Source organism: Salvelinus fontinalis, chromosome 24, assembly GCF_029448725.1.
Source record: "Salvelinus fontinalis isolate EN_2023a chromosome 24, ASM2944872v1, whole genome shotgun sequence".
Classification (NCBI taxonomy): Eukaryota; Metazoa; Chordata; class Actinopteri; order Salmoniformes; family Salmonidae; genus Salvelinus; species Salvelinus fontinalis.
In genome coordinates, this window is record NC_074688.1 from 41,769,433 (window position 1) to 41,792,320 (window position 22,888).

The 22,888-nt window shown below is 44.5% G+C and overlaps 1 long non-coding RNA gene across 1 annotated transcript in view; it reads left to right on the top strand.

The window, feature by feature from the left end:
- LOC129822455 (uncharacterized) overlaps positions 1-16,216 on the top strand; it is a 38,300-nt gene extending 22,084 nt beyond the window's left edge. Inside the window, exons 2-4 of the long non-coding RNA XR_008754489.1 lie at positions 9,170-9,230; positions 9,318-9,368; positions 16,169-16,216. This is a non-coding gene — a long non-coding RNA (uncharacterized LOC129822455). The remainder of the gene's footprint in view (positions 1-9,169; positions 9,231-9,317; positions 9,369-16,168) is intronic.
- The last annotated feature ends 6,672 nt before the right edge of the window (positions 16,217-22,888 follow it).

Consider the following 22,888-nt stretch of genomic DNA (forward strand, 5'->3'; position numbering starts at 1 on the left):
CTAGCACAGTTAGCAAAGTTAGCACAGCACAGTTCGACAGATATATGAAAAAGCATCCCAAATTGGGTCCTTATCTTTGTTGATATTCCATCAGAATGTTGTAACGGGGTCCAATGTCCAGTACAGTCTTTAGTTGGGTTCCAGAACGAAATATTTCCCTCTTTGGTTAGCAAGCAGCACGGCTATGCGGCGCTAAACTTTCTGTCTTCAAAACATTCTTCCAAAACATCACGTCTAAAGTCCAGAATAAATTGCAATAATATAATTAAAGTATATTGAAAAAACATACTTTAGGATGATTTTGTGACATGTATCAAATAATATCGAAGTCAGAGATCATATTCACCTTTATCGACCTTCTTCCAGTAGCCGAGTCCAAATTCTGCCTGTCGCCCGGAATTTTTTTTTAACTGCGCAGGTCTCACAAGAAGGTGTGGTATTCAGTCCATGGACGAGATATTCGACTCCTTTCAATTCTCACTTCCGCATTACACCCTGACGAAGGCGTATGACGTGTTTCTACGGTCCTAAGTGTAATGACCTTTTATAGACAAGGTCTTAAAGAGACACATCGCATTTTGGAAATCTCAATTCGGCTGGGAAAATGGCTGTAAAAATAGTTCTGTTCGACTTAGAGCAATAATTCAAACCTTTTTAGAAACTATAGACTGTTATCTATCCAACAGTAGTAAATATATGCATATTGTAAAATCAAAAATTTCTTAAGAGGCCGTTTGAAAATGTGCACATATTTTCCAGTTTTTTCAATATTCACCCTGCAGCCTGAAGAAGTTTTAACCTGTTGAGGATGGGGTCGCTGTTGTCACTATTTATGCTAATCGTGTAATTTTTGAAACGGCTTCCCACAAAATTCTTGATCGTACAATATGCATATTATTAGTATTATTGGATAGAAAACAGTCTATAGTTTCTATAGGAGTTGAAATTTTGTCTCTAAGTGGAACAGAACCCATTCTACAGCAATTTCCCTGACATGGAGTCAGATTTCAGAAATTTTGGCCCCTTATCTGGAGTCAGTTAAAAGGCCACAGTTATTGCTATGAGTATACGGACACTGCTTACGTCTTCCCCTGGATGCCTTTACGTGATGACGATTTGAATGGGGTCGATTGCGCGTTCACAGGCACTATAAATTAAAAAACCCTGTAGCTAGCAACTCTTTTATTGGTGCGTCACGCGCGTGGAGGACACCGACCCGCACCTGTTCCAAGCATTAGTGTTGGGAGTAATCTTTCTCCGGTCATGTTAAGACTCATTATAGGAGTTAAAAACATCATAAGGTAGTTAATTTAAAGCGTTTTATAGCAATTTATATCCGTTTAGTGCGATTTTGGGACATTTATTTCTGAAACGCTGTGAATCGCCGGGCACGCTTCCAGTTCATGCCGAACGCAGTTGGCATTTCCACATGGCAAGAGGACAGCTTTCCACCAAAAGACGATTAGACCCAAGAAAGGATCCTTTGCCCAAGATACTGATGGAAGAACAGCTCAAAGTAGGACATTTTTATTATGATAAATCGTGTTTCTGTCGAAAAATGTTAGTGGCTTAGGACGCCATGTTTTTTGACGTAGCTTCGCTTGGCGCAAACTGTATTGAAAAGTAAGGATAATTTAAAAAATGTAATTCCGCGATTGTATTAAGAATTAAATTGTCTATCAATCGATGTCCACCCTATATTTTTTAGTCACGTTTATGAGTATTTATGTATAAGAGTAGATCACTGTCTAGTATGGCGCACGGACATTTTCTCACCAGCTGGGCTACTTTCCCCATTGTCTAACCATGATTTTGGTGGCAAAATATGCACATTTTCGAACAAACTGTATATGCATGTTGTAATGTGATGTTACAGGGGTGTCATCTGAAGAATTCTGAGAAGGTTAGTGAAAAAAATAATATATTTTGGCGATGTTGACGTTATCGCTCACTTTGGCTAGAATTAATGCTGGGGTAATGTTTGCACCTGTGCTATGCTAATATAACGATTTATTGTGTTTTCGCTGTAAGACACTTAGAAAATCTGAAATATTGTCTGTATTCACAGGATCTGTGTCTTTCGATTAGTGTATGCTGTGTATTTTTACGAAATGTTTGATGATTAGTAAGTAGGTAAACACGTTGCTCTATGTAGTTATTCTAGTCCATTTGTGACGGTGGGGGGAATTGTAACCTATGCCATCTACCTGAAATATGCACATTTCTCTAACAAAACCTATCCCATACCATAAATATGTTATCAGACTGTCATCTGATGAGTTTTTTTCTTGGTTAGGGGCTATAAATATTTTAGTTTAGCCGAATTGGTGATAGCTACTGGTGTTGGTGGACAAATAAAAGATGGTGGATTATGCTAATGTGTTTTTAGGTAATAGATGTACATCTTTACATATTGTGTCTTCCCTGTAAAACATTTTAAAAATCGGACATGTTGGCTGGATTCACAAGATCTGTGTCTTTCATTAGCTGTATTGGACTTTAATGTGTGAAAGTTAAATATTTAAAAAAAATATTTTTTTGAATTTCGCGGCACTGGTTTTTCAGTGGGGGTGGGGGGGGAGTGCCGCTAGCGGCACCCTCATCCTAGACAGGTTAAAGGGGGAGACACCCTGGACCCAAACTGTTACAGACTTATATCCATCCTGCCCTGCCTATCTAAGGTCTTCGAAAGCCTAGTCAACAAACAGATCACTGACCATCTCGAATCCCACCGTACCTTCTCCGCTGTGCAATCCGGTTTCCGAGCCGGTCACGGGTGCACCTCAGCCACGCTCAAGGTACTAAACAATGTCATAACCGCCATCGATATAAGACATTACTGTGCAGCCGTCTTCATCGACCTGGCCAAGGCTTTCGACTCTGTCAATCACCATATTCTTATCGGCAGACTCAGTAGCCTCGGTTTTTCTAATGACTGCCTTGCCTGGTTCACCAACTACTTTGCAGACAGAGTTCAGTGTGTAAAATCGGAGGGCCTTGTTGTCCGGTCCTCTGGCAGTCTCTATAGGGGTACCACAGGGTTCAATTCTCGGGCCGACTCTTTTCTCTGTATACATCAATGATGTTGCTCTTGCTGCGGGCGATTCCCTGATCCACCTCTATGCAGACGACACCATTCTGTACACTTCCGGCCCTTCCTTGGACACTGTGCTATCTAACCTCCAAACGAGCTTCAATGCCATACAACACTCCTTCCGTGGCCTCCAACTGCTCTTAAACACTAGTAAAACCAAATGCATGCTTTTCAACCGTTCGCTGCCTGCACCCGCACGCCCGACTAGCATCACCACCCTGGACGGTTCCGACCTAGAATATGTGGACATCTATAAGTACCTAGGTGTCTGGCTAGACTGCAAACTCTCCTTCCAGACTCATATCAAACATCTCCAATCCAAAATCAAATCTAGAGTCGGCTTTCTATTCCGCAACAAAGCCTCCTTCACTCACGCCGCCAAACTTACCCTAGTAAAACTGACTATCCTACCGATCCTCGACTTCGGCGATGTCATCTACAAAATAGCTTCCAATACTCTACTCAGCAAACTGGATGCAGTCTATCACAGTGCCATCCGTTTTGTTACTAAAGCACCTTATACGACCCACCACTGCGACCTGTATGCCCTAGTCGGCTGGCCCTCGCTACATGTTCGTCGTCAGACCCACTGGCTCCAGGTCATCTACAAGGCTATGCTAGGTAAAGTGCCGCCTTATCTCAGTTCACTGGTCACGATGGCTACACCCACCCGTAGCACGCGCTCCAGTAGTGGTATCTCACTGATCATCCCTAAAGCCAAAACCTCATTTGGACGCCTTTCCTTCCAGTTCTCTGCTGCCTGCGACTGGAACGAATTGCAAAAATCTCTGAAGTTTGGAGACTTTTATCTCCCTCAACAACTTTAAAAATCTGCTATCCGAGCAGCTAACCGATCGCTGCAGCTGTACATAGTCCATCTGTAAACAGCCCACCCAATTTACCTACATCACCCCCCATACTGCTTTTATTTATTTACTTTTCTGCTCTTTTGCACACCAGTATCTCTTCTTGCACATGATCATCTGATGATTTATCACTCCAGTGTTAATCTGCTAAATTGTAATTACTCGATTTATTGCCTACCTCATGCCTTTTGCACACATTGTATATAGATTCTCTTTTTTCTACCATGTTATTGACTTGTTTATTGTTTACTCCATGTGTAACTCTGTGTTGTTGTCTGTTCACACTGCTATGCTTTATCTTGGCCAGGTCGCAGTTGCAAATGAGAACTTGTTCTCAACTAGCCTACCTGGTTAAATAAAGGTGAAATAAAAATGTAAAAAAAATTGTGACGCTATTAAAGGGGGGGGGGGGGGGGTGCTCCCGGACCCGGGGTAGAGGCTCCTGAAAGGTTAATGGCGGCTTCTGCATTTGACATTTTTCAACAGAACAACGAATTATCAGCATAAATAGTTCTTACTTTTTGATGAACTCTCATCAGAATCTTGGGAAAGGTGTCCTTTATCCAAAAGAATCGTTGCTAGGTTGTATAATGTCCTCTTCAACGTTGCAATTAGCAGTAAACATTAGCATGAGAGAGAGAGATACCCAACCCCCTAGAACGCCAGGAAATGAAATAACCGAAAATCGCAATATACTGACATAAACTGATATAATTCGGTTTAAAATAACAAGATTATGATGTCTTTAAAGCCTATATTGAATAAAAACACAGCCGGAAATTTCTAAGATCTATAACCGATGGTTCTAGTACAATATGCCAAGGTCCTCAGTGCGTCAGAGCGAAGAGGGAAAAGAACAGACACGTCTTTGCCAAATGATTTATAACCTTTGAGATCTACGTAGAGACTCCATTTCAAGTCTCCCTATTCGCTAACATCCAGGGGAAGGCGTATGCAGTGCATCTCTACCAATAGAAGAGAGGCAGATTTATACACAGGTCTCAGAGCAGCTAGGAAAATTTGGCATTCTCACATACACATAGGAAAATTGCTCTAAGTCCAGTTCTCTTTCACTCACAGATATAATTCAAAAGGTTTTAGAAACTAGAGAGTGTTTTCTATCCAATAGTAATAATAATATGCATATTGTACGAGCAAGAATTGAGTACGACGCAGTTTAATTTGGGAACGTAATTATTACAAAGTGCTACAGCACCCCCTATTGACAAGAAGTTAATCCAGCCGCTTTGTCAGATTTCAAAAAGGCTTTACGGCGAAAGCATACCATGCGATTATCTGAGGACAGCGTCCTGCTTACAAAAGCATACAAACATTTTACAACCAAGTAAAGGAATGACAAAAGTCAGAAATAGCGATAAAATTAATCACTTACCTTTGAAGATCTTCATATGGTTGCAGTCACAAGAGTCCCAGCTACACAATAAATGTTCATTTTGTTCGATAAAGTCCTTCTTTATATCCCAAAAACTCAGATTTGTTGGCGCATTTTGTTCAGTAATCCACTAGGTCAAAGGCGGTCAAAACATGCAAACGAAATATATCCTAACAGTATCTGTATAGATCATCGAAACATGTCAAACGATGTTTATAATCAATCCTCAAGTTGTCAATTGTCTAAATAATCAATAATTATTATCAATAATTTCAACCGGACAATAGCGTATTCAATAGAAAGGAAAAACAACGAGGGCGCGCACTCGGTCGCAAACCAGCTCTGCATTCTTCCCCTGTCCACTGACAAAAAGGTCTTCATTCTTCTTCATTTTTCAGAAAACAAGCCTGAAACAATGTCTAAAGACTGTCGACATCTAGTGTAAGCCATAGGATTTGCAATCTGGGTCTTAACCCATTAGATACTCTATAGACATTCAATTGAAAAGACCCACATCAAAAAAATCCCACTTCCTGGATGGGTTTTCCTCAGGTTTTTGCCTGCCATATCAGTTCTGTTAAACTTACAGACATTATGTTAAGAGTTTTGGAAACTGTAGGGTGGTTTCTATCCGAATATACCAATTATAAGCATATCTTAGTTTCTGGGCCTGAGTAACAGGGAGTTTACGTTGGGCACACTTCTCATCCAGACGTTGAAATACTGCCCCCAAGCCATAAGAAGTTTTAACACTTTTTTGGTTACTACATGATTCCATATGTGTTATTTCATAGTTTTGATGTCTTTGCTAATATTCTACAATGTAGAAAATAGTAAAAAATTAAGAAAAACCCTTGATTGAGTAGGTCTGTCCAAACTTTTGACTGGTACTTCATACAGTTGAAGTCGGAAGTTTACATACACCTTAGCCAAATACATTTAAACTCAGTTTTTCACCACTCCTGATTTTTAATCAGAGTAAAAATTCCCTGTCTTAGGTCAGTTAGGATCATCACCTTATTTTAAGAATGTGAAATGTCAGAATAATAGTAGAGAGAATGATTTATTTCAGCTTCTTTTTCTTTCATTACATTCCCAGTGGGTCAGATGTCTACATACACTCAATTAGTATTTGGTAGCATTGCCTTTAAATTGTTTAACTTCGGTCAAATGTTTTGGGTAGCCTTCCACAAGCTTCCTACAATAACTCATCATATGATCATCATATGATGGTGCATCTATAAAAGTTTATGTGGGTCTTCGGAGCCTAGCCAAATTTCTTCACAGTGAATATTACGTTTTTGATGAGACAGTGGATTGCACAGTGAGTCGGAACAGTAAATAAACATTTCAACATTACCGGTTTTAACCAATCAGCATCCAGGATAAGATCTACCCTTTGTACTAGCGCACACACACACACACACACACACACACACACACACACACACACACACACACACACACACACACACACACACACACACACACACACACACACACACACACACACACACACACACACACACACACACACACACACACACACACACACACACACACGCACACACACACACAAATCCTTCGAGAGCTTTAGCAAAGAACCTCAGAGGTCATTTAATATAAGAGGGAAATGTCATCTCATCTATAGTTTCCTATTGATATGAAAACTTTCAATCTCAGCCAAAGAGCATCATGGAACTTCAGGGCATGTGTCAGTAAAATCTGATAATGTCCCAAGGCATCCGTATATAAACACCATGATACCAGACCATATGCCTGTGTCGACTGTATGTGGCCAGACAGAGGGAACGTCCAGGCTTAGAGACACAGTGTTGGGAACCTTTACTGAAAGGTCTAAGAGCTTTACTTTAATGAGAGAGAAATGAAAAGGATTAGATGATACAACCTAAGAGGAGGAGAAAGCCCCTGACTGCAGTGTGCATTTCAAACACGTTTAACCCGAACCCTTCCCGTCTCCTTCAAGGTCACCCAAGTTGAGGTAAATGTCTCCTTCAAGGTCACCCAAGTTGAGGTAAACGTCTCCTTCAAGGTCACCCAAGTTGGGGTAAACGTCTCATTCAATGTCACCCAAGTTGAGGTAAATGTCTCCTTCCAGGTCATCCAAGTTGAGGTAAACGTCTCCTTCAAGGTCACCAAAGTTGAGGTAAACGTTTCCTTCAAGGTCACCCAAGTTGAGGTAAATGTCTCCTTCAAGGTCACCCAAGTTGGGGAAAACGTCTCATTCAATGTCACCCAAGTTGAGGTAAACGTCTCCTTCAAGGTCACCCAAGTTGAGGTAAACGTCTCCTTCAAGGTCACCCAAGTTGAGGTAAACGTTTCCTTCAAGGTCACCCAAGTTGAGGTAAACGTCTCCTTCAATGTCACCCAAGTAAAGGTAAACGTCTCCTTCAAGGTCACCCAAGTTGAGGTAAACGTCTCCTTCAAGGTCACCCAAGTTGAGGTAAATGTCTCCTTCAAGGTCACCCAAGTTGAGGTAAACGTCTCCTTCAAGGTCACCCAAGTTGAGGTTCACGTCTCCTTCAAGGTCACCCAAGTTGAGGTAAACGTCTCCTTCAAGGTCACCCAAGTTAGGGTAAACGTCTCCTTCAAGGTCACCCAAGTTGGGGTAAACGTCTCCTTCAAGGTCACCCAAGTTGAGGTAAACGTCTCCTTCAAGGTCACCCAAGTTGGGGTAAACGTCTCCTTCAAGGTCACCCAAGTTGGGGTAAACCTCTCCTTCAAGGTCACCCAAGTTGAGGTAAACGTCTCCTTCAAGGTCACCCAAGTTGAGGTAAACGTCTCCTTCAAGGTCACCCAAGTTGGGGTAAACCTCTAAACGTCTCCTTCAAGGTCACCCAAGTTGAGGTTAACGTCTCCTTCAAGGTCACCCAAGTTGGGGTAAACGTCTCCTTCAAGGTCACCCAAGTTGGGGTAAACGTCTCCTTCAAGGTCACCCAAGTTGGGGTAAACGTCTCCTTCAAGGTCACCCAAGTTGGGGTAAACGTCTCCTTCAAGGTCACCCAAGTTGGGGTAAACGTCTCCTTCAAGGTCACCCAAGTTGAGGTTCACGTCGAAGCTAACCTACATTGATAAAAACATAAACCATGGAAGTGAGACTGTCATTATGCATAATGCACTTTGTAATATTCATGTTATACCAGTGCAGTGGTATATTTTTATATGACCAACTACCGCACCGATGTTAGCATAGCGTTAATTAGCACCCATTTGCACGTGAGCTAACTAATTGCTCACAATGAGGGAATCGTATTTGGACAAATTTGCCTACTTTAGGAAAAAGCCTAGGTTTACGTGTACAGTTATGTAATCATTTTGATGGTAGATTTTTCTGTTTCTTTAATGTATGCCTTGTTGTGTTTGGCTGGCTCTAAATGTGTATCATTGATGCCATTTCCTTAGTTACACATAGGGAGTCTACACAGCCTACACATAGTACATACAATAGTGAAATCACCTGGTCCCAACATACATGGCAAGTCAAAAGTCATTGTAACTTGTTCACACTGTAAACTGAAGTTAAGTAAGAAAAACACATTTACGAAGAAAGCATACACATTGCTTTAAAACAGTGTCCAAGGAAAGATTTTTCTGCATGTGAGTGCATTGATGTGAGAAATGGTATGTTTGCAGTCAAAAATACATTTTACGGTCCAGCAACACCCACATATGTTGTGACAAAATACTTGGGCTAATTCAGTTCCAACTGTGGTTCAAAACTGTTATGTGTGCTGGAGTACTAAAAAGCTGTTGAATTGTACTTTTTCTTTACTTTCACATCCACTGTGTTCACAGAAACATTGCTCGGATATTGTCCCCTGGACCTTGGAGGACTTTTGGTGTGGATGATGTTCAGGTAAGATATTCCTTTACATTATTCCACTGAACTATACCATTTGATTGTCATTCCTTTATTGAAAAGTATACGTTGTTCACACCACAGGGCCGACCAAAGCAAGGTTTCTCAAACAACTGTGGGGTGTTTGTTTTGATGGTAAGATGCTATTCAGTATATTATATTAGTCCTATTTTCTGTTTTAACATATGAAAAGTTATTATTTTTTCTGTGCATGCAGTATGCAAAGCACACTATTGTTATTGCTCATGCTTTTTCTTGTTTATGATTTTGGGACGTATTTTCTACAGTTTTTACACGACATACACAAATCATACATCAAACTCCTGCAGAGCTGGATGCTGATGTGACATGCTGTGGCTTCATGGGGTGTCTTCTACATCCGGAAATATATTGTGTTATTATAACTATCAAACTTAACAACCTACTCTTTCTAAACTTACGGTACGCTTTGTACATTGCAATGGAAGTGTGATTTCACTGAGGTATGTATGAAATTCTCATCACAAATGGATATAATGTTTTTGGGGATCCCCATCCGATTGTGTGATTTTATATTTCAAAGGAAAACATGCAGCTAATTAGTTGATGGTGGTGCCTAGTTCTCCTGCAGAACTTTCCCACGCCGTAAGTCTTGAACATTATAACATCTTTTAATTTGCATCCTTAAAATCACTTATTTCACTGTAGCCAGACTGACCTGAATATATTTTCATATTTAATGTGTGTGATGTATGTCATTCACTCACTAAGATCTGAAGAAGAGAGGTTGAAAGAGAGGTTGAAATATCGTCAAATATCGTCATATGATGAGTGGTGTAGTGTTAACCCCCACCCCCCTCTCATATGATGAGTGGTGTAGTGTTAACCCCCACCCCCCTCTCATATGATGAGTGGTATAGTCTTAACCCCCACCCCCCTCTCATATGATGAGTGGTATAGTGTTAACCCCCCCTCTCATATGATGAGTGGTATAGTCGTAACCCCCACCCCCCTCTCATATGATGAGTGGTATAGTCTTAACCCCCACCCCCCTCTCATATGATGAGTAGTATAGTCTTAACCCCCACCCCCCTCTCATATGATGAGTGGTGTAGTCTTAACCCCCACCCCCCTCACATATGATGAGTGGTGTAGTCTTAACCCCCACCCCCCTCTCATATGATGAGTGGTATAGTCTTAACCCCCACCCCCCTCTCATATGATGAGTGGTATAGTCTTAACCCCCACCCCCCTCACATATGATGAGTGGTATAGTCTTAACCCCCCTCTCATTTACATTTACATTTACATTTAAGTCATTTAGCAGACGCTCTTATCCAGAGCGACTTACAAATTGGTGCATTCACCTAATGACATCCAGTGGAACAGCCACTTTACAATAGTGCATCTAAATCTTTTAAGGGGGGGGGGGGCAGAAGGATTGCTTTATCCTATCCTAGGTATTCCTTGAAGAGGTGGGGTTTCAGGTGTCTCCGGAAGGTGGTGATTGACTCCGCTGTCCTGGCGTCGTGAGGGAGTTTGTTCCACCATTGGGGTGCCAGAGCAGCGAACAGTTTTGACTGGGCTGAGCGGGAACTGTACTTCCTCAGTGGTAGGGAGGCGAGCAGGCCAGAGGTGGATGAACGCAGTGCCCTTGTTTGGGTGTAGGGCCTGATCAGAGCCTGAAGGTACTGAGGTGCCGTTCCCCTCACAGCTCCGTAGGCAAGCACCATGGTCTTGTAGCGGATGCGAGCTTCAACTGGAAGCCAGTGGAGAGAGCGGAGGAGCGGGGTGACGTGAGAGAACTTGGGAAGGTTGAACACCAGACGGGCTGCGGCGTTCTGGATGAGTTGTAGGGGTTTGATGGCACAGGCAGGGAGCCCAGCCAACAGCGAGTTGCAGTAATCCAGACGGGAGATGACAAGTGCCTGGATTAGGACCTGCGCCGCTTCCTGTGTGAGGCAGGGTCGTACTCTGCGGATGTTGTAGAGCATGAACCTACAGGAACGGGCCACCGCCTTGATGTTAGTTGAGAACGACAGGGTGTTGTCCAGGATCACGCCAAGGTTCTTAGCGCTCTGGGAGGAGGACACAATGGAGTTGTCAACCGTGATGGCGAGATCATGGAACGGGCAGTCCTTCCCCGGGAGGAAGAGCAGCTCCGTCTTGCCGAGGTTCAGCTTGAGGTGGTGATCCGTCATCCACACTGATATGTCTGCCAGACATGCAGAGATGCGATTCGCCACCTGGTCATCAGAAGGGGGAAAGGAGAAGATTAGTTGTGTGTCGTCTGCATAGCAATGATAGGAGAGACCATGTGAGGTTATGACAGAGCCAAGTGACTTGGTGTATAGCGAGAATAGGAGAGGGCCTAGAACAGAGCCCTGGGGGACACCAGTGGTGAGAGCGCGTGGTGAGGAGACAGATTCTCGCCACGCCACCTGGTAGGAGCGACCTGTCAGGTAGGACGCAATCCAAGCGTGGGCCGCGCCGGAGATGCCCAACTCGGAGAGGGTGGAGAGGAGGATCTGATGGTTCACAGTATCGAAGGCAGCCGATAGGTCTAGAAGGATGAGAGCAGAGGAAAGAGAGTTAGCTTTAGCAGTGCGGAGCGCCTCCGTGATACAGAGAAGAGCAGTCTCAGTTGAATGACTAGTCTTGAAACCTGACTGATTTGGATCAAGAAGGTCATTCTGAGAGAGATAGCAGGAGAGCTGGCCAAGGACGGCACGTTCAAGAGTTTTGGAGAGAAAAGAAAGAAGGGATACTGGTCTGTAGTTGTTGACATCGGAGGGATCGAGTGTAGGTTTTTTCAGAAGGGGTGCAACTCTCGCTCTCTTGAAGACGGAAGGGACGTAGCCAGCGGTCAGGGATGAGTTGATGAGCGAGGTGAGGTAAGGGAGAAGGTCTCCGGAAATGGTCTGGAGAAGAGAGGAGGGGATAGGGTCAAGCGGGCAGGTTGTTGGGCGGCCGGCCGTCACAAGACGCGAGATTTCATCTGGAGAGAGAGGAGAGAAAGAGGTCAAAGCACAGGGTAGGGCAGTGTGAGCAGAACCAGCGGTGTCGTTTGACTTAGCAAACGAGGATCGGATGTCGTCGACCTTCTTTTCAAAATGGTTGACGAAGTCGTCTGCAGAGAGGGAGGAGGGGGGGGGGAGGGGGAGGAGGATTCAGGAGGGAGGAGAAGGTGGCAAAGAGCTTCCTAGGGTTAGAGGCAGATGCTTGGAATTTAGAGTGGTAGAAAGTGGCTTTAGCAGCAGAGACAGAAGAGGAAAAAGTAGAGAGGAGGGAGTGAAAGGATGCCAGGTCCGCAGGGAGGCGAGTTTTCCTCCATTTCCGCTCGGCTGCCCGGAGCCCTGTTCTGTGAGCTCGCAATGAGTCGTCGAGCCACGGAGCGGGAGGGGAGGACCGAGCCGGCCTGGAGGATAGGGGACATAGAGAGTCAAAGGATGCAGAAAGGGAGGAGAGGAGGGTTGAGGAGGCAGAATCAGGAGATAGGTTGGAGAAGGTTTGGGCAGAGGGAAGAGATGATAGGATGGAAGAGGAGAGAGTAGCGGGGGAGAGAGAGCGAAGGTTGGGACGGCGCGATACCATCCGAGTAGGGGCAGTGTGGGAAGTGTTGGATGAGAGCGAGAGGGAAAAGGATACAAGGTAGTGGTCGGAGACTTGGAGGGGAGTTGCAATGAGGTTAGTGGAAGAACAGCATCTAGTAAAGATGAGGTCAAGCGTATTGCCTGCCTTGTGAGTAGGGGGGGAAGGTGAGAGGGTGAGGTCAAAAGAGGAGAGGAGTGGAAAGAAGGAGGCGGAGAGGAATGAGTCAAAGGTAGACATGGGGAGGTTAAAGTCACCCAGAACTGTGAGAGGTGAGCCGTCCTCAGGAAAGGAGCTTATCAAGGCATCAAGCTCATTGATGAACTCTCCAAGGGAACCTGGAGGGCGATAAATGATAAGGATGTTAAGCTTGAAAGGGCTGGTAACTGTGACAGCATGGAATTCAAAGGAGGCGATAGACAGATGGGTAAGGGGAGAAAGAGAGAATGACCACTTGGGAGAGATGAGGATCCCGGTGCCACCACCCCGCTGACCAGAAGCTCTCGGGGTGTGCGAGAACACGTGGGCAGACGAAGAGAGAGCAGTAGGAGTAGCAGTGTTATCTGTGGTGAGCCATGTTTCCGTCAGTGCCAAGAAGTCGAGGGACTGGAGGGACGCATAGGCTGAGATGAGCTCTGCCTTGTTGGCCGCGGATCGGCAGTTCCAGAGGCTACCGGAGACCTGGAACTCCACGTGGGTCGTGCGGGCTGGGACCACCAGGTTAGGGTGGGCGCGGCCACGCGGTGTGAGGCGTTTGTATGGTCTGTGCAGAGAGGAGAGAACAGGGATAGACAGACACATATTTGACAGGCTACAGAAGAGGCTACGCCAAAGCAAAGGAGATTAGAATGACAAGTGGGCTACACGTCTCGAATGTTCAGAAAGTTAAGCTTACGTAGCAAAAATCAATAAAATTAAAAATCTTATTGACTAAAATGATATAGTACTGCTGGCTGGTGAAGTAGCCTGGCTAGCAGTAGCTGCGTTGTTGAAAGTGAAGCTGGCTAGGTGACCTCGACAGTTTCTCTAAGTTTCTCTAAACTACACAATTATCATGGATACAAGGACAGCAAAGACAACTAGCTAACACTACGCTAATCAAGTCGTTCCGTTGTAATGTAAGTTTCTACAGTGCTGCTATTCGGTAGAAGTTGGCTAGCTAGCAGTGTTAGCTAGCAGTGTTGGCTAGGTAGGAGGACGGCAGCGCGGCAGGCGAAAATAGCTGGCTAGCTAACCGATAATTACTCAAAGTTACACAATTATCTTAGATACAAAGCTAGCAAAGAAAACTATGTAGCTAGCTAACACTACACAAAACAAGTCGTTCCGTTGTATTGTAATCGTTTCTACAATGCTCTTCGGTGGCAAGCTGGCTAGCTAGCAGTGTTGGCTACGTTGCGTTAATTTCGGACGAAAATAGCTCGCTAGCGAACCTCAATAACGACGCAATTATGTTTGATAAAAGACGGCTATGTAGCTAGCTAAGATCAAACAAATCAAACCGTTGTACTGTAATGAAAATGAAAATCAGACCGTTGTACTATAATGAAATGTAATGAAAAGTTATACTACTATTCGGTAGACGGTGGACGTTTGCTAGCTGCTGGGCAGATAGCAGTGGACAACGAGACGACGAAATACGATAATTACGCAGTTATCTTTGATACACAGACGGCTATGTAGCTAGTTAAGAAGAAATTGATAAGGTTGGACAAATTAAATCGTTGTACTATAATGAAATGTAATGAAAAGTTATAAAAGTTATACTACCTGCAGAGCGAATGCAGAGCGAATGCAAATGCGACCGCTCGCCCCAAACCGGAAGTCACTACGGTGATGAGTGGTATAGTCTTAACCCCCACCCCCCTCTCATATGATGAGTGGTATAGTCTTAACCCCCACCCCCCTCTCATATGATGAGTGGTATAGTCTTAACCCCCACCCCCCTCTCATATGATGAGTGGTATAGTCTTAACCCCCACCCCCCTCTCATATGATGAGTGGTATAGTCTTAACCCCCCCCTCTCATATGATGAGTGGTATAGTCTTAACCCCCACCCCCCTCTCATATGATGAGTGGTATAGTCTTAACCCCCCCTCTCATATGATGAGTGGTATAGTCTTAACCCCCACCCCCCTCTCATATGATGAGTGGTATAGTCTTAACCCCCCCTCTCGTATGATGAGTGGTATAGTCTTAACCCCCACCCCCCTCTCATATGATGAGTGGTATAGTCTTAACCCCCCCTCTCGTATGATGAGTGGTATAGTCTTAACCCCCACCCCCCTCTCATATGATGAGTGGTATAGTCTTAACCCCCACCCCCCTCTCATATGATGAGTGGTATAGTCTTAACCCCCCCTCTCATATGATGAGTGGTATAGTCTTAACCCCCACCCCCCTCTCATATGATGAGTGGTATAGTCTTAACCCCCCCTCTCGTATGATGAGTGGTATAGTCTTAACCCCCACCCCCCTCTCATATGATGAGTGGTATAGTCTTAACCCCCCCTCTCGTATGATGAGTGGTATAGTCTTAACCCCCACCCCCCTCTCATATGATGAGTGGTATAGTCTTAACCCCCACCCCCCTCTCATATGATGAGTGGTATAGTCTTAACCCCCCCTCTCGTATGATGAGTGGTATAGTCTTAACCCCCACCCCCCTCTCGTATGATGAGTGGTATAGTCTTAACCCCCACCCCCCTCTCATATGATGAGTGGTATAGTCTTAACCCCCACCCCCCTCTCATATGATGAGTGGTATAGTGTTAACCCCCACCCCCCTCTCATATGATGAGTGGTGTAGTCTTAACCCCCACCCCCCTCTCATATGATGAGTGGTATAGTCTTAACCCCCCCTCTCATATGATGAGTGGTATAGTCTTAACCCCCACCCCCCTATCGTATGATGAGTGGTATAGTGTTAACCCCCACCCCCCTCTCATATGATGAGTGGTATAGTGTTAACCCCCACCCCCCTCTCATATGATGAGTGGTATAGTCTTAACCCCCCCTCTCATATGATGAGTGGTATAGTCTTAACCCCCACCCCCCTCTCATATGATGAGTGGTATAGTCTTAACCCCCACCCCCCTCTCATATGATGAGTGGTATAGTCTTAACCCCCACCCCCCTCTCATATGATGAGTGGTATAGTCTTAACCCCCACCCCCCTCCAATATATTTCAGGATCAGGTAGAACCCCCCCCCCCCCAAGAAGTCACAGCATGTCACATCAGCATCCAGCTCTGCAGGATCAGGTACTGTATAGGCTATTAGCTAAATTAAGGTGCATTCTTGTACACACATTCCTAGAGGTTCCCTTACATTATTTTATGACCACAATCTGTTTTCTTTCTAGACGATACTGAAAACAAAATGCAGGGCGAACTGGGAGCTGTGCACTGGGTATGTTGTCTACTGTGTGTAATGCTGAAGGCTTATAGCATGGTGAACTGGGAGCTGTGAACTGGGTATGTCGTCTACTGTGTGTAATGCTGAAGGCTTGTAGCATGGTGAACTGGGAGCTGTGAACTGGGTATGTCGTCTACTGTTTGTAATGCTGTGGTGACTTGTTGACTAGTTATAGATATCACTGAAAACCCCTTTAATAATTGTGTCTTTTGTTTGCTTGGCGGTATTGTGAATGTGGGGTGTAATTTGACTTGATCACCCAATGAGGCAATACTCTTAGTATTTATTCTTCCTTTTTCTTCAAGGAAAGAGATGTTCTCCTAAGGGACACCCTAGAGGCAGCAAAGTGGTGCGAACTCCAAGCAGATGTTCTCCTAAGGGACACCATGGAGGCAGCAAGGTGGTGCGAACTCCAAACATTTAAAGGCACTGTTTCCCTCCCTAGTGTAATTGGGGTGGACGGGGAAGACCACATTACAACCCTTAAAGAACTAGGGTTGTAAGATGGCCTGGAAGACCACATTAAAACCCTTAAAGAAATACGGTTGTAAGATGGCCTGGAAGACCACATTAAAACCCTTAAAGAACTACGGTTGTAAGATGGCCTGGAAGACCACATTACAACCCTTAAAGACCTACGGTTGTAAGATGGCCTGGAAGACCACATTAAAACCCTTAAAGAACTACGCTTGTAAGATGGCCTGGAAGACCACATTACAACCCTTAAAGAATTACGGTTGTAAGATGGCCTGGAAGACCACATTAAAACCCTTAAAGAACTACGCTTGTAAGATGGCCTGGAAGACCACATTACAACCCTTAAAGAACTACCGTTGTAAGATGGCCTGGAAGACCACATTAAAACCCTTAAATAACTACGGTTGTAAGATGGCCTGGAAGACCACATTACAACCCGTAAAGAACTACGCTTGTAAGATGGCCTGGAAGACCACATTAAAACCCTTAAATAACTACGGTTGTAAGATGGCCTGGATGAAGAGGAACATATTGTCCTCAAGGAACCATTCATGTTCCAGTAACAAAGAGATTATGAGATATTCTATGTGGAGGCAGTTGACAACAAGAATATTACTGTCTTTGCCTCTTTTGAGAAGCAGGAGTAAAGCTATTTTTGAGGAGTGGTCAAACCTTGTTTTATGTCTGCTGTGTTAATTGTTTCAATTGTTAATTGTGTTCGTTTAGTAAAGATGACATAGAAGTCACCCGAGTCTCTGATCTCTTTACTGGAGCTGATTTAACTTAATGTGGGGCGACAGGTAGCCTAGTGGTTTGTCACATGGGATGGTGCTGGAGAGACGAAGCAAGTACGGGGAGTCAAACATTTAAAATAGAACGGACATGGAACGAGACAGGAACAGCATCAGCAAACGAGTAACACAGACAAATAACAATCAATGCAGCAGCAGGGAACAGAGCAGGGAACTGACAAATATAGGGGAGGAAATAACCAGACGATGACCTAGTCCAGGTGAGTCCAATATCGCTGATGCGCGTGACAAGGGAAGGCAGGTGTGCGTAATAGATGGCAGGAGTGCGTGATGCAGGGCAGCCTGGCGCCCTCAAGCACCTGGAGGGGAGAGCGGGAGTAGACGTGACAGTACCGTCCCCCCTCTAGGGGCGACAGATAGGTTATGGAAGCCCGACGAGCTGGCTAGACGTCCCCGGTTCTATCTGCGGCGACCCAGAGCCGATTGGCTCGGTTGGCTCGGACGGAGCCCATCCCACGTCGAGCCTCAGCCGGATCGTCAGTTGTTGTTCTCCCAGCCGGCCCAGGAGTTTTTGGTTTTGTTGGTGACGTTGGGGTGGATTCCGCCGTCGATGGAACCGGGGGTGCCTAAGCCAGCCTGTCGGGTTTCCACGCCCTGGCTGGCTCGAGAGGTTTCCTCGCCTCGGTTGGCTCGGCAGGTTTCCATCCCATGTCACACTCCACCAGATCATCGGGCTCCTTTGCTGCAGCGGAATCGACAGGCTTCTTGCCTCAGCCGGATCGTCGGGCTTCCAGGCCTCAGCCGGCTCGCCACGCTCCCATGCTCCTGCCGGTTCGTTGGGCTTCCACGCCCCAACCGGCTTGCTCAGCGCCCATGTCTCGGCCGGTTCGCCCAGGTGGGACGCCGGGGGGCGACCCCTAGAGGAAGGGGGGGTACTGTCACGTCTGTTCCCGCTCTAGACCCCTGGCGCTTGAGGGCGCCAGGCTGCCCTGCATCACGCACTCCTGCAATCTATTACGCACACCTGCCTTCCCTCGTCACGCGCATCAGCGATACTGGACTCACCTCGACTCAGTAATCGTCTGTTTATTTCCTCCCCTATATTTGTCAGTTCCCTACTCTGTTCCCTGCTGCTCTCATTAACTGCTATTTTTCTGTGTTACTCGTGTGCTGACGCTGTTCCTATCTCGTTCCATGTCCGTTCCTTATTAAATGTTTGACCCCCGTACCTGCTTCATCTCTCCAGTGTCATCGCATGTGACATGGTTAGAGGTTGCAAGATCGAATCCCCGAGCTGACAAGGTAAAAAAATAAATACATATTTCGTTCTGCCCCTGAACAAGGCAGTTAACCCACTGTTCCTAGGCCGTCATTGAAAATAAGAATTTGTTCTTAATAACTGACCTGCCTAGTTAAATAAAGGTAAAATAACATTTTTAAAAATGTACAAAGCACATTCAGCTTGTCAGTATGGTGTATAGTCTGTCTCCATTCTCATGAGGAAAGTAAATAGCATGTATATAATTTATGCTAAATGAAATAATATAATTAAAGTTATAACATTTATCAACACAATTTTAAAAGTACATGACATAACAAGTCTGTTGTTCACTGGAACAATATCAGTAGCTTTTCTCAAATATAGCATGAAATAAAAAGTGTAACAACACATCTGCTGGTACCACTTTATATAATATTTCTTACGATCTTCAAAAATGAAACACGTTTGTGTTCAAGGTGTGCCTGACAAAAAGTGGGTGGGGTCAATTGTTTGACTCCGCCCACGTTGAGCCATGCCCCAAATTGCACACTACAGTCAGGGGTACTTGAAGAGGAGAGAGAACCATGGCAGGTCTGTGTTCCAGAATCTAGGGGGTTCTCATCTCATCAAACTAAAACAATGGCAAAAACATAGAGATTCCAATTGAATTGAGTTATATGATCTCAAAGGGCAAGAATCTCAAATAACTAACATTCGAATACACACGTCTGTCATGTCTCAAGTATTGAGTATATAACAAATTAAATGCGGAAAGGATATCTGCACTAACTCATGAAGTTAACATCACATTTGGGAGCATAAATCAGTATGTTTCCTCTCTGCATGCGAGGCCTACAGACAGAAGTACACACATTTTCTTATCCTCCATTCTCTATCTTCTGTGGTTTTCCTCTCTGCTTCTCAAGGTGAAGGGGTGGTAATTCATCAGGGCTGGGACTGAGTAAAAGGGATTTAATGTAAATAACTTGCTGCTTTAACTACGGTAATAAAAAAAAACAGTCTTAAAGTGTTTGTGTGTGTATAACGTGTGTGTGTGTGTTTGTGTTTTTGTGTGTATGGGTGTGTGTGAGTGTGTGCACTTGTGTGTGTGTGCTGTGGAGACTGTTGGGACCTAACGCAGTGAGCGTGAGACAATCAGCTTGCTGTAGTTTGTAGTAGGACGTCAATAAGCCCCACATAAAAGCCTAAGCTGCTTTTATCATTGAAAAGGAAATCATGGGAAATGTCAGCACTTAATTAAATTAGATGAATGAGAGCAATTAGAGCATTCACTGTCCTAATACAACTAGATCAGAATGAAGAAAAAACACACTAATGATAATGATAATGATAATAATGGTAATAGTAATAATGACAATAATGATAATGATAACAATGATAATGATACTAATGATAATGATAATAATAATAATAATAATAATAATAATGGTAATAGTAATAATGGCAATAATGATAATGATAATAATAATAATGGTAATAATAATAATGATAATGAAAATAATGATAATGATAACGATAATGATAATGATAATAATAATAATAGTAATAGTAATAATGATAAAACAATAATGATAATAATAATAACGATAGTAATAATAACGATAACGATAATAATGATAATGATAATAATAATAATAATGATAATGATATGCAAAGAGTCAATATTTGCAGTGTTGACCCTTCTTTTTCAAGACCTCTGCAATCCGCACTGGCATGCTGTGAATTAGCTTCTGGGTCACATCCTGACTGATGGCAGCCCATTCTTGCATAATCAATGCTTGTAGATTGTCAGAATTTGTGGGTTTTTGTTTGTCCACCCGCCTCTTGAGGATTGACCACAAGTTCTCAATGGGATTAAGGTCTGGGGAGATTCCTGGCCATGGACCCAAAATATCGATGTTTTGTTCCCCGAGCCACTTAGATGTCACTTTTGCCTTATGGTAAGGTGCTCCATCATGCTGGAAAAGGCATTGTTCATCACCAAACTGTTCCTGTATGGTTGGGAGAAGTTGCTCTCGGAGGATGTGTTGGAACCATTCTTTATTCATGGCTGTGTTCTTAGGCAAAATTGTGAGTGAGCCCACTCCCTTGGCTGAGAAGCAACTCCACACATGAATGGTCTCAGGATGCTTTACTGTTGGCATGACAGCAAAGGACCATCAGGACTGATGGTAGCGCTCACCCTGTCTTCTCCGGACAAGCTTTTTTCCGGATGCCCCAAACAATTGGAAAGGGGATTCTACAGAGAAAATGACTTTACCCCATTCCTCAGCAGTCCAATCCCTGTACCTTTCGCAGAATATCAGTCAGTCCCTGATGTTTTTCCTGGAAAGAAGTGGCTTCTTTGCTGCCCTTCTTGACACCAGGCCATCTTCCAAAAGTCTTCGCCTCACTGTGCGTGCAGATGCACTCACACCTGCCTGCTGCCATTCTTGAGCAAGCTCTCTACTGGTGGTTCCCCGATCATGCAGCTGAATCAACTTTAGGAGACGTCCTGGCGCTTGATGGACTTTCTTGGGCGCCCTGAAGCCTTCTTCACAACAATTGAACCGCTCTCCTTGAAGTTCTTGATGATCCGATAAATGGTTGATTTAGGTGCAATCTTACTGGCAGCAATATCCTTGCCTGTGAAGCCTTTTTGTGCTAAGCAATGATGACGGCACGTGTTTCCTTGCAGGTAACAATGATGAACAATGATTCCAAGCACCACCCTCCTTTTGAAGCTTTCAGTCTGTTATTCGAACTCAATCAGCATGACAGAGTGATCTTCAGCCGTCCTCGTCAACACTCACACCGGTGTTAACGAGAGAATTCCTGACATGATGTCAGCTGGTCCTTTTGTGGCAGGGCTGAAATGCAGCGGAAATGTTTTTGGGGGTTTCAGTTCATTTGCATGGCAAAGAGGGACTTTGCAATTGATTGAAATTCATCTGATCACTCTTCATAACATTCTGGAGTATATGCAAATTGCCATCATACAAACTGAGGCATCAGACTTTGTGAAATTTAATATTTGTGTCATTCCCAAAACTTTTGGCCACGACTGTACAAAATACACTGAATAGAAATATAAACACAACATGTAAAGTGTTGGTCTCATGTTTCATGACCTGAAATAAATGATCCCAGAAATATACACAAAAAGCTTATTTCTTCCATATTCTGTGCATAGATTTGTTTACATCCCTGTTAGTGAGAATTTCTCCTTTGCAAAGATAATCCATCCACCTGACAGGTGTGGCATATCAAGAAGATGAAGCGGCTTCTTCCCCTGCGGGATCGTCTGAGACCAGCCACCAGGACAGCGGATGAAACTGTGGGTTTGTACAACTGAATCATTTCTGCATAACTGTCATAAACCGTCTCAGGGAAGCTCATCTGCAAACCCGTTGTCTTCACCAGGGTCTTGACATATACAGTTCGGTGTCGTAACCGACTTCAGTTGGCAAATGCTCACCTTTGACGGCCACTGGCACGCTGGAGAAGTGAACTTTTCACCGATGAATCCCATTTTCAACTGTACCGGGCAAATGGCAGACGTTGGCAGACGTATAGCGTTGTGTGGGCGAGCGGTTTGCTGATATCAACGTTGTGAACAGAGTGCCCAATGTTGGCTGTGGGGTTATGGTATGGGCATGCAAAAGCTACGGACAATGATCACACATGCATTCTATCGATGGCAACTTGAATGCACAGAGATAACATGAGAAGATCCTGAGGCCTCTCTCTTTCTTCCTCTCCCTCTTCCTGCCAGTACACCCGGTTTGATATGTTTTTCCTCCCCTGTCCTACTCACTTTACCCTACTTTCTCTACTTTCATTTTTCTGGTCCTTGCTTTCCACTCCCTCCCTCTCTTTCTCCACCCCCCTCCCTCTCTTTCTCCAACCCCCTCCCTCTCTTTCTCCAACCCCCTCCCCCTCCATCTCTTTCTCCAACCCCCTCCATGTCTTTCTTCATCCTCTCCCTCTCTTTCTCCAACCCCCTCCCCTCGTTCTCTTTGTCCACCCCTCCCTCTCTTTCTCCAACCCCCTCCATCTTTTTCTTCACCCCCCTCCCTCTCTTTCTCCAACCCCCTCCCTCTCTTTCTACACCCCTCCCTCTCTTTCTCCAACACCCCCCCTCCATCTCTTTCTCCAACCCCCTCCATCTCTTTCT